Here is a 13,183-nt window from a genome sequence, read left to right as displayed (position 1 = left end):
TTAGGAGGAGGGCTGGTAGGCTTGAATGAAAACATGAGATTTAAGGAACGTTTGAAGGCTTTGACACTGATCAATAGTCTAATTGGGAGTGGGGATGTGTTCCAGAGGTTTGGAACAACACAGGTGAAATCCTGATGGTGGGAGCAGGAAGAGATAATCAGTGAGGAGGTGGGGCTGCTGTCATTGTTGGGAAAGCCTGTTTGTGCTTCTTTTTTTATTTTTAAAGATAGTGGTGTTTGAATTCTATTCTGAAGGGGTCAGGGTTAACACAGTAGAAGTACAATGTGGCATTTTTAAATTGCCAGAATTACTTTATTCCACTCTGATTCATATTGTATCTGCTCTCTTCACACTATAACAGATTTACCAGCTTCAATTTCTAGTGGTCTAATCATTGGAGATCTATATCTGTGTGTTATGTCTATTTTTTTTTATAGTAAATCATATTGAAATCAGAGTTACTGCTGATATGCAGAACAGGTCTTTCTCTCACGCTCTCTGCATAGACAATAGGTAAATCCTAAACAAAAGATCCATTTGTTGACATAACAGTATGTCAGAGACTGTGCTGATCTAATTAGAATAATTTACCTCCTGTTGAGGCTACTAACATAAAGCCAACGTTTGTTGCATAAATACTTAAGATTTTGACCCAAATAGCTTCATGAATCAACCATTGATTACATGATAATAAATATAGTTTGGCAATAATATATATTCTTTAACAGTACTGTGATATCTTGTGGGTAATATATATATATGATCAACTTGTACCGTCGGGTAGTTTGTGTAATATATGTATGTCAGATTATTATGAGCGCTACAGATATCTACTCCAGGGAGTAATTAATATAAATAAGAAAGCCTATTTATCAGATGATAATTTGTTTAATACATTCTTACTTTCCTAAAAATTCTCATAAGATCCCCCTAAATAGTGGTGTATTAGCGTGTGTCCAAACTACATACCTTCAGATGTCCATTATATAATTATGTAATATTCCATAATGTATCTCTTCAATCTGAGGGAGTTACTACTTTATCTCATCCATATTCTATGTATTTATATCAGTGATTCCATCCCCATATTAGACATAAGGGGCCACGAGTGTGACCAAATTAATAGACTGAGCAAAAAAAGTCTTTTGTTTTGCTCTCTATAGAGAAGTTTTTTGTGCTGTATTGAAAATCATTATCTTAGTGCTAATTATATGGAATTATGGAATAAATGGAAATCATTCTACTTACTATAGTAGAAGCTGTCAGATGGATATAAAGTAAGACGTGACATGAACCTACAATTATATAGTGATTATTGGTGAGATAAAGTACACCACTATGGTAAATTTTTGATGAACTTTAGAACACACTAATTAGGTAATGAGCACCTAATGGGTGACGTTGTTTCCCCTGTTTTACATTCTCACACATTTCTTCTATTACTACTGATCACATTATCTTTTTCATTTTTATATGTTGCTCAGGAAAAGTTACATAAAAAATGACTTGCTTCATACTAAAACACACACCCAATTTTCTTTATACTGTGATATGTTTAATAATACAGACAATTAAATGATCTAAAGTCCAAAGAGTATATTGAGGTTTATTCCATATAATTCCATATTATTTGTACTATGATCCTCTCTGCTTCTTCAAACATAATTCACATTGGAAATCACAAGAGCACTTTTTATGTGTTTATTTTATAGTTCGCTGCTCTGGTTACTGTGACAAAACATGTAGATATAATTTAGCATACAATAACAATACATATTTTAGATGTAGACTCCAGAGTGCCTCATTCTATTTATTACATTTCCTTCTTAAGTGAACTTACTATCTATTTTGTTCACTAGAGCACAACCTACAGCTAAATATGTAAATTGCTTCCTTAATAATGAGTAGGTGACGAGTCCATTATCTCATGTGAGGCTATATCACAGCTTCTTGTCTTGTGGGTGTATAGATAATCCATCACAGTGTTTTTTTAAGTATGTAATATTAATTCTTATTTTAATATCCTGGTGTTTTTACCATAATATTAGTGTTCTCCCTCAGTGATCTTTATCTGATTTTGTAGATCTGTTCTTGGCTGATCGAGGATGTACAAGATGGAGGATCTGATCCTTTTTATTTGTATTTAATATATTATATTTTATGTTATGGTTTATTTTTAACAGTGGGTCATGTTGAAATCAGAGTTAGTGATATGTAGAACAGGTCTTTCTTCTCACACTCTCTGCCTAGATAGTAGATAATTAAACAAAAGGTCCATTTGTTGACATAACAGGATGTCAGAGAATGTGCTGATCTAATTAAAAGATCTTACCTCCTTATATAGTAAGTGGCCTTAGGAATGTTTATACCTCATTTGCAAGTCAAGGATATTTACATGAGAGACCTGGAGACAAACAGTCTGAGAACCTTCTGGTCATCCTGGGAACTATTGAAGAGAGATGTGGAGGAATGACTATAAATAGGCAGTATCAGCCCAGTGTTAGTGAGTTGGTGGCTGGAGAGCTGGAAGGATGGAACAGTAAGAATGATCAGGAGGGAAAGAGATAGAAGGAGAAATCTTCAGAGTAAGGTATTAGCATTATGCTAAATAAGATTCATAAACACATTTTTATGTACATTATGTTTTAGATATTGTATCATTATACATGTGTGATGTGTTTTTAAATTTACAATATTTGTATAGTATTTATATAGTTAGTACTGCAATCTAACAGGATTATAATTGTTAGGGTACACTACTGTGCATTGTATATCCTGTACTTTCTATTATCATTAGTAAATATTGTATTGCAAACTTAAGCTGGGTTAACTTGTCTTGAACTTTAAATATCCTGATAATACACTGTACATTATATGTATCTACTTTCCCACATGGTTGCAGTATAATTAGATATTCATGAACCATTATAAATATCAACGTACATTTATAATATCTTTAAAAATAAAAAAAGAAGCACAAACAGGCTTTCCCAAAATATATACCACACATCCAATTAATAATTAAAAAATAAATTGTAGCATACAGCATAAAAAATTAAAACAAAATCCACCTAATTAAATAAAAAACATAGCAAGAGGACCCAATTTAATCATAAAATAAAATAAATGGGTTAATAATTCAATTTGTGCACACACCAGGGTATATTCCTTTATTAGTGTCTTCACAAATTGTGGAAATAGTTATTTCTCACAGATATATCCAATGCAAAGGAAGTTACTCCAAGTGCTAATTGTACGTATACTTCTGTTAGACTATTGGGGAGTACATAACATCCCTCTTATAATTCAGGTCTCTCATGTAAATCTCAGTGACTTGTAAATGAGGTATAAACATTCCTAAGGTCACTGAATACAAAGGAAAATTCTAATTAGACCTTGGCAAAATCTTCTAATTAGATCATCTCAGTCTCTGACATCCTGTTATGTCAACAAATGGACCTTTTGTTTAAGATTCCTTTATTGTGTAAGTAGACAGTGTGAGCAGAAAGACCTGTTTTGAATATCAGCAGTAACTCTGATATCAATATTATTAATAATTAAAAATAAACTATAGCAAAAGTTTGAAGTAATCTATTTATAATAAATTCATTTTTAAATGCAGATTATTAATGATATTCATCTATCTGAAACCATAATGATATATATCGCAGAACCTCATTTAAAACTATCAAATCTATTTTACACAATAAAAAACTCCTTTTCAATTGTTAACAAGCAGGTGATAGCACCCTCGGGAACATGATTCACACGTTCCCGAGGAAAGTAATACAAAAAAAGATCTAATAAAAACAACACAAAATATTAATAGTTAATTATTAGTTTTTCATGGTAAGATACTGAACACATTAATTGTTTGACTTACAATACAGTTTGTTAGTAATTACACTGAGGCAGAGTTTGCTATTGAATTGCAATCAGGACTAGCAGGACCTCCTGTGGTTCTGTACACTGTGCACACAATATCCAGGCTGCTGACTACACAATAGAATGATGACCATGGATGAATAATTGTATTAGGACATAAGGCTGCTGCAAACAGACAGGCAGAACAAACTGCAAGATACACACATGTATATGTGCATCATAAAGTCCCATCAGAACTCAGGCAAAATTATTTATTTACATGAAATACATAAATCAGGATGTTGTTAGTGGTACTGTACGTAAAATGCATTTTTAAAGATTTTCTTTTTTGCAAACACATGTTCTAGCACACATACATGTAGTAGCCCCTTCACTCCTCTGTTTCACCCTACAAATGGTAGGCTGTTCTAAGTGTAATTTGCATTCGGATATGAATTGCATACAATTGTGTTCGTTGCTGTAAGTCCTGTTCTGGCCAATGTGCAGAGCAATTTTATGCAACAGGCCACACAAATGGACCTGCGTTCCTAGATAAATCAGGCCCTATGTCTCAATATACCATAAGTCACAGATAATATCACTGCATATGCATTTTTATCGAGATTTTTTAGTTACAACATACAAATAACATATTTAACATCTAATCTAACTAACATCTATCTCTGCCTCAGTCACTATAAACATTATACAGTGATATCTAGTGAACCTTTAGGGTGATGATATCATCATGGCATTTAAACTACACTCCAGGTCAGATCAATTGAAACTGCACAGGGCTGAGAGTTATCCATCCACCTGGTGGCTCCCCAAACCCACCATACTATCCTGATTAGGGTGGTAACATAACTTGATTCATACCAGTGGTGCCATATCTTATGGTATTTATGTATGACCTTTCTACTTTCATACATGACCTCCTCATGCCTCCATACTTCAGTAACTAGATAAATCCAGTGAGGAACACTAGGTGGCTCAGTCACCACCCATGCCCTAGCTATAATAACCTTAGCCAGGCAGGTTAAGGTAAATATATATTTGAAGTATGCCCCTGTTTTTTGAATGTACTGTTTTCCCTCCTGTATGGCTCTGTGGAGCATTGTGGAGCCTTACAAATCTACGATAAAAATAATAATAATAATAATATATATAATGGATAGATGTGTGTTTTGGGTGCATAATTAACCACCATTACACAGTGAGTTGTTGTCCCTCTCTAGGACAGGAGACAAGGACAGACAGCACCTAGCAGGGAATACTATGTATATTTCCTTCTACTGAGCAATTACTGATTGGCAGTAACACCCTGGGACAGATTCATCAGGTCACACATACTGAGAGCCATGTGCGTTTGTTTTAAAAATATCCAAATTAATCTCTGGGTGCTCCTGAATACACGGAATGGATCTGAGAAACCTATTAAAATAATGTCACATGTTAATAATAGAGGCACTAATGATAAAAAAGTTAAAAAAGTAAGTTTATCTTTATATTTTTTATTCTCGTGAAATTCATTTGTTCGGCTTTTAGAATTGTCTACTGAACATTAAATACATTTTCACTGTTGCTCCTGATTGGAAACACATGTTATAGCATGCATACCAGACTGTCATCACTAGTAATCAGGACTTAAACTAGCCCTGTAGCTGGAGCAAGAGATACGTCAGATAAACAAGTACCTGAGAGAAGCCCAAAGCTTGATCTAGATGAAGCACGTTCTTACTGTACATAGAATAAGGAGAAATGCTCCATCCCCGCCCCGTAACCTCCCAGAAATTGTAAGCTGTAGTAAGTGTCCTTTACTTACAAAGATGAATTGAATGTTGCTGTGTTTAGTTGTGAATCCTTCGGTTCTGGACATGTGCAGATTAAATTTGTGGATTATGCGCACAAAATCTGCATTTATGTTCCTTGATAAATCAGTGTTTAGGTTTCAGTTTAGGAAAAAAAGCACTTTGCTAAAACATTTGCTGTATGTTACTAATGTGTTCGCTGCTATGTTTTCATTATTGGTTGTCATATTGTCAGCATGGATGACCACCTAATTATCAGCCCTGGTTCCAGCTTCTAAAATCTAAAATGCAGCAGAGTGTACAGTACTAAATACTACTGGAATAGATATTAGTTCCACAATCAAAACACAAACAGAATCTCCACATTTATCAATGTCAGTTTTATTCAACATCAAGTGTGATAGAAACAGCTGCCAGTAACATAAATGGTAATTACAGATATTGTGTGAACATGGTCCTTCAGTCTATATACAGGTCAGTGCTGTCTGATGACAATCACTATACAGTATAGAAGAAATACTTTAGAAGGTACCCTGGGAAACAATGTGTCCTCAATGGGACTTATTTAATAACATGTTGTGAAGAACAAGGATGTGCTGTAACCCATAGCAACCAAAAATCAGCTATTAGCATCTTGGTGCCAAAAAAACAGCAAATGTGATGATCTGATTGGTTGTTGTGGGATACAGCAACCAGTATTTTACATTCAACATTTGCTAAATAATCCTTTCTGAGTATATAGTTGTCATAACAGAGGGAGATAAGGCAGCAATAGAAAAATATGAGGGAAAGATTGTGGAGGCTGTAACATAGGTCAATAGACAAATATGTATTTGAAAGAGGGCAGTGTGCAGTGTTACTGTAGAAATATTCAGTACTTATAGCTCTGTCTATCATAGAAGTAATCCCAGTACTGAGAAGAGCTGCTGGGACTCGGCTCCCAGCACCTGCATGAGCAGAACAGCCGTATATTACAGAGCTCAGTAAGGGCTGCCACATTGTCATTGTCCAGTTCTAGTTATATACAGCTCTAGTTCATATTAGGAGTAACATGCCAGGTGGAAAGATGTCCCCAAGTCCAATAACCAGACTGCTCTAGTCTTTTATGGTTTATATCCTGTGTGGATTCTCTGATGTACAACAAGATGTGATTTCTGGATAAAACACTTGCTATATTCAGAGCATTTAAATGGTTTCTGTCCTGTGTGAATCATCTGATGTGCAACGAGATTTGTTTTCAGGGTAAAACATTTGCTACATTCAGGGCATTTAAATGGTTTCTCTCCTGTGTGAATCCTCTGATGTTCAACCAGGCTTGATTTCTGGGTAAAGCACTTGATACATTCAGAGCATTTAAATGGTTTCTGTCCTGTGTGAATCATCTGATGTGCCACAAGATGTGACTTTTGGGTATAACACTTGCTACATTCAGAGCATTTAAATGGCTTCTCTTGAGTGTGATTAATTTGATGTCTTACAAGAGTTGACTTCAGGGTAAAAAATTTGCTACATTTAGAACATTTAAATGGTTTAACTCCAGTGTGAATCCTTTGATGTTCAATCAGCTTTCTATTTAGGTTAAAACACTTGCTACATTCAGAACATTTAAATGGTTTCTCTCCATTGTGAATCATCTGATGTCGTACAAGACTTCCTCTGTGGCTAAAACACTTGCTACATTCAAAGCATTTAAATGGCTTCTCTCCTGTGTGAGTCCTCTGATGTTCAACAAGAGTTGATATGTGGTTAAAACATTTGCTACATTCAGAGTATTTAAATGGCTTCTCTCCTGTGTGAATCCTCTGATGAACAATAAGGTTTGATTTACATGAAAATGTTTTGTCACATTCAGAGCACAGATAGGGCTTCTCTCCTTTTAGATTCATCATGTATTTTACAACAAATTAGTTGTAGAAAGGTTTTCCTATTCAGAAGTGAAGTTAGCTGCTATACAGAAGAATTGATCACTGTAGTATGTATGACTTATAGGTGAGTTTGTTTGGTACACTCAGATGCTCAGAGAACAAAGACTTTTCCAAGATGTCTTCTGTTATTAATGGGAATCCTGCTCATTAATTTACCTGTAAGCAAAAAGAAAGTTAAAATTTAGCAGCCTAATCATTACAATATTGAAACTAGTTTAACAATAGCAGTGTTATATTGGACAAGGAATACAATTTTTGTTTATACACTAACAACTATAAACTCAGACATTGACCATTGTTTTAATTATGTGTGTACATTGACACAGAAACGTACATACTTAATAGAAAACTGTGAAGGCCTATCTGTACACTCCCACAAGACAAGGAAGTTGTGATATATCCACACAGGAGATAATAGACTTGCCACAGACTTTTATTAACTTCTATTAACAGTTTACATATTTAGATGTAGGTGTTGCTCACATGAGTAAAATTCACAACAAGTACACTAAAGAAATTTTTTTTATAAAAATGAAGCACTCTGGAGTAATGTAAATATATAATCAGTGAATCATGTGGCAGCAACTTCCTGCTCACTACTAATGAGGTGTATCTAATAAAGTGGAGTCAAAAAACAAAAAGAACAGCGCTATCCTCTGTAACAAACAAACCCAATACTTGATCATCATAATTTTTAAAAATCATATCTCCTGCTGCCGGGAACACACTTCAAAAGGAAAAAAGAAAACTATCTAATAAAGTGCATATCTACATATACTCACAAGAACAAAATTTGTGACACTAAGTGATTACCCAATATTAGTGATAAACACATAAATATCAAATAAATTAACATCATACAATAGGCTGTTCTTTCCTTGACACATGTTCCAGGTATATGTCTTCAAAGAATCACACAAGAAAAAGCACAAAACAGTGCAGTAATAGCGAGTGAACAAATTTAAATAAACAGTGATGTGCTCTAAAAAATATCCGTGCACCAAAGGAAATTAGATATAAATCTTATCTGAGATGTCTGTTTTCCTCTGCAAGTATTTGGCTATGGAATCTCTTAAGAAAAGTTCTGTTGTGCTCATAAAAAAATGTAATATCATAGTGTAGCACTAAGTTTGGTGCTTTTTAAAGTGTGATTTTATATATATATATATATATATATATATATATATATATATGTGTGTGTGTGTGTGTGTATTTTGTTAAAGATAGAATTATTGCCACACTAAATTCAGTATCATGTATACAATTGTTGACTCATGAGACTATTTGGACTATAATCTTGATTCTCCAACAAACTTATGCTTATAAGTTTGCTGTAGAACACATTTGTAACAATACAATATCTACAACATAGTATCTCCAAATATTTGTGTATATGTCAGTATATTCTTATGTATAATATAATTACCTTACTCTGAAGATTTCTCCTTCTATCTCCCTCCTGATCATTCTTACTGTTCCATCCTTCCAGCTCTCCAGCCACCAACTCACTAACACTGGGCTGATACTGCCTATTTATAGTCATTCCTCCCATCTCTCTTCAATAGTTCCCGGGATGACCAGAAGGTTCTCAGACTGTTTGTCTCCAGGTCACTCATGAAAATCTCATTGACTTGTAAATGCGGTATAAACATTCCTAAGGCCACTTACTACAAAGGAAATTTCTAATTAGACCTTGGCAGGGGGTAAAACCTTGCATTCTAATTAGATCGGCACAGTCTCTATTATGTCAACAATTGACTTTTTGTTTAGGATTTGTCTATTGTGTTGGCAGTGTGAGGAGAAAGACCTGTTTTAGATATCTACAGTAACTCTGATATCAATGTTATTCTTTTTTTAAAAAATAATCTATATCACAAGATATAAGTAAATTATTTTTAATAAATTAAATTGTAAAGGCAGATTATTAAGGATATTCCACCAAATTAAGACAGAATGATACATTTCACAGAACCTCTTTTAAATCTATCAAATCTATTTTCTACACCATAAAAAAACGTATTTTCATTGTTATAAAGCAGGTGATAGCACCCTCAGGAACATGATTCACAGATTTATGTATACACTTATTAGATCTAGCCATTAATAATGATCATATATCAGATAAATTAATGTCACCTAATTGCACTTTGCAATGTCATTCATGGAATCCGGGATCGTAAGCAGACAGTCAGTATAAAAGAGAGTAGCATTGAGATCTAAAACCCTTCAATTACTAGTGTCCTAGCATAAAATAACAGGGAAAAATAGTCTCACCATACATATCATCTAATTACTCAGATCTTATGTCCCTCCAAGTACCGTGAGCTGACACAGCTCAAATGCTGAAAGCAGAGATCTACTTCTGAGAATTATGTGACCAATCCTTATGGAGACTGTAGTAAGAACCTTGATACATTTCTGTGCTGTTGGACTTTCATCAGAAGGATGAATCCAGGTGACACAGTCTCAGTATTTATATGTGATGTATTCATCACAACTGATCACTAATCACCTGTACAATGGAAAGATGAATGTCCAAATTTGTAACGATTACTAAAAGGCTCTATGATATTTCAGATGTAAAATTCAAACATATATTAGTATTAAAAGGCCTATCTATATATATATATACAGATAATCACGTATGGAATAATAACAGCTCAGAGTAAAGCGTTGATTGTCAGCATATGAACAACTTTGTGAGAACACAGAGAAACTCTGATTAGATTCATAAACCCATGTGATTTATATAGTAATAGATGATACAACTAAATGTATCACATATATGTATCACAATAAACTAAGTGGAAAGCAACAATGTGTCACATTACATCACATAAATACAATGGGAGCGTCGATGTATCACATGTGTCAGATGAACTAAATAAACACATAAGTCAGCGGCAGCAGATAAACAGATGATCCTCATTCAGCCACAAGTCTACATTGGCAAATGATAACATTTAATGATAAGTAATATAAAAAGTTCTAATAAAAAATACAAAATATTTTAAGTTAATTAATGGTTTTTATTGTAAGATTCAAAATACATTAATTATTTGACTTTTAATACAGTTCGCTATTAATTACACTGAGGCAGAGAGTTTGCTATTCAATTTCTATCAGGACTAGTGGGACCTCCTGTGCAGTGCTGGATTTACCGCTATGCAACCTAGGTAACCTGCCTAGGGCCCAGCAGTCCCCAGGGGGCCCGGCGGGGGTGGGGGCACCAGCCCAAAAAATCCAAAATTGCTGCAGATAGATAAAAAAATTACCTGATTGTGGTGTCACCCAGCAGCCTCCTCCCCTTCTCTCTGCTCCATTGCGTTCCACTAATTGTCGGGCGTGAGCAACGTAGCTTGACGTCATCATGCCCGACAACAAGACTCACAGAGGAGGGGAGCGTGTGACAGTGACGTCATCATACCCGACAACAAGACTCACAGAGGAGAGGAGCGTGTGACAGTGACGTCATCATACCTGACAACAAGACTCACAGAGGAGAGGAGCGTGTGACAGTGACGTCATCATACCTGACAACAAGACTCACAGAGGAGAGGAGCATGTGACAGTGACGTCATCATACCCGACAACAAGACTCACAGAGGAGAGGAGCGTGTGACAGTGACGTCATCATACCTGACAACAAGACTCACAGAGGAGAGGAGCGTGTGACAGTGACGTCATCATACCTGACAACAAGACTCACAGAGGAGAGGCGCGTGTGACAGTGACGTCATCATACCTGACAACAAGACTCACAGAGGAGAGGCGCGTGTGACAGACAAGAAAGAAAATAGAACAGAATATAGAAAAGAGTAAAACAGAAGAGAAGAACACAATACAAAGGTAAGTTAACTAACGGAGGCAGTGGCACACTATGATAAAGGAGAGCACAGTGTGAGGTCAGGGTTATCATATTCCCTTGTTCAACCAACAAGGGGGATTTATATATTTCTTTAATATGTCTCCTGTCAGGGGAGAGGGTCCTGCAAACTAAATTGTGTATGTAGGGACCCCCAATGAGGGGATAGAAAATAGAGTAAAAAGTTTACTATAGACACACACAGTTTTGCGGTGTGAATTATTTATCACACAGTGAGAAAGATTATATACAGACTGTAGTTTTGTTTATTTTATAAGCCATCAACTATATCAAAGATATAACAGCTATGTGGTGACTCGCCAGGGTAGTAGGGCCAACACTGAGCATAGTAGTGTGTTCTGTAAGGTGGGCACCAATATAATTTAAATGTTTGTATCCTTTTTTTCTGACAATATTGCACTACATACTGATCTCTCATTCATACTTATGAGAAACGGTCACACTTGGATGTAGTTTCATGTATGTGCCTGATCCTAAGATTATTTCCCTTTTTTAAACTCTGAGTTTTTCTAGCTATTAGAGTTCTCTATTCAAATAATCTAGGTCCCTGTCTGTGTCTCGTTGGAACCGCTGCAAGTTTTCATGTAGTTTCTCCTCTGTTGACCTATGAAATACAAGGACAGATATGTCTGATTTGATTGATGTGACAATCTGTTGTATTTCAGCTTCAAAAACAATTGCTTAAGGTCTGTAATTATGTAAAACCTTGTAAGGTAAGATATCCCCTTTTGTCAAGAAGTTCACCCTATTCTGCTGGAACATGCGGAAACTGTGGCGTCTCCGGTTGTAGGTGTGTTTCTCCAGCTTTGTGAAGTATTGGGTAACTTCTGAGGAGTCACATCTTTTTGATTGGCAGCTTCCCACTGAGCATTACAAGGTAAATGAGACATTAGGAGGTGACAAACTGTCCCATAAAATGCTAAAAATAAGCTTAACATTTGTCAGGAGCAACTCTCCTATGCAGCCATTTACTAGGAGCACCCTCAGCTACCCTCAGTTTATATTGGCTTAATATTCATCGTACGGAGTATAGGACTAGTATAAATATATATTCTTCTAGATCCTTTGACAAAATATGGGGTCCATAGTCTTTATTCTTTAACTGCTGGGACCACAATGTGATACAGGGACCACATTGTAATGATAACGGAGTGCACAGTGTGATGAGAGGGGCTGTTATAAGGGGCCACAGTGTGATGTAGGGGGCCGCAGTTATGAAGGGGGAGCAGTGTGATGCAGTGTAATGATAAAGGAGGGCACAGTGTGATGAGAGGGGCTGTAATAAGGGGCTACAGTGTGATGTAGGGGGCCGCAGTTATGAAGGGAGAGTAGTGTGATGCAGTGTAATGATAAAGGAGGGCACAGTGTGATGAGAGGGGCTGTTATAAGGGGCCGCAGTGTGATGCAGGGGCTGCAGTGTGTTGCAGTGTAATGATAAAGGAGGGCACAGTGTGATGAGAGGGGCTGCAGTGATGAAGGGGGCTGCAGTGTGATGTAGTGTAATGATAAAGGAGGGCACAGTGTGATGAGAGGGGCTGTAATAAGGGGCCACAGTGTGATGCAGGGGGCTGCAGTGATGAAGGGGAGCAGCGTGATGTACATGTTATTTGAAACCTATGTTCTGGGTACGAGCTTCTTTAGGGGGGTGGAGCTCTCTGTATCCAAGGTTCAAGACAGTAGTGTTGTAATTTCACTTG

The 13,183-nt window shown here is 36.0% G+C and overlaps 1 pseudogene; it reads right to left on the bottom strand.

Moving 5' to 3' along the window:
- LOC142149624 (uncharacterized) overlaps positions 1 to 13,183 on the bottom strand; it is a 168,859-nt pseudogene that overhangs the window by 62,670 nt on the left and 93,006 nt on the right.

This window comes from Mixophyes fleayi, chromosome 4 (genome assembly GCF_038048845.1).
Source record: "Mixophyes fleayi isolate aMixFle1 chromosome 4, aMixFle1.hap1, whole genome shotgun sequence".
In the NCBI taxonomy this organism is placed as follows: Eukaryota; Metazoa; Chordata; class Amphibia; order Anura; family Limnodynastidae; genus Mixophyes; species Mixophyes fleayi.
This window is presented reverse-complemented; position numbering and strand designations above follow the sequence as displayed.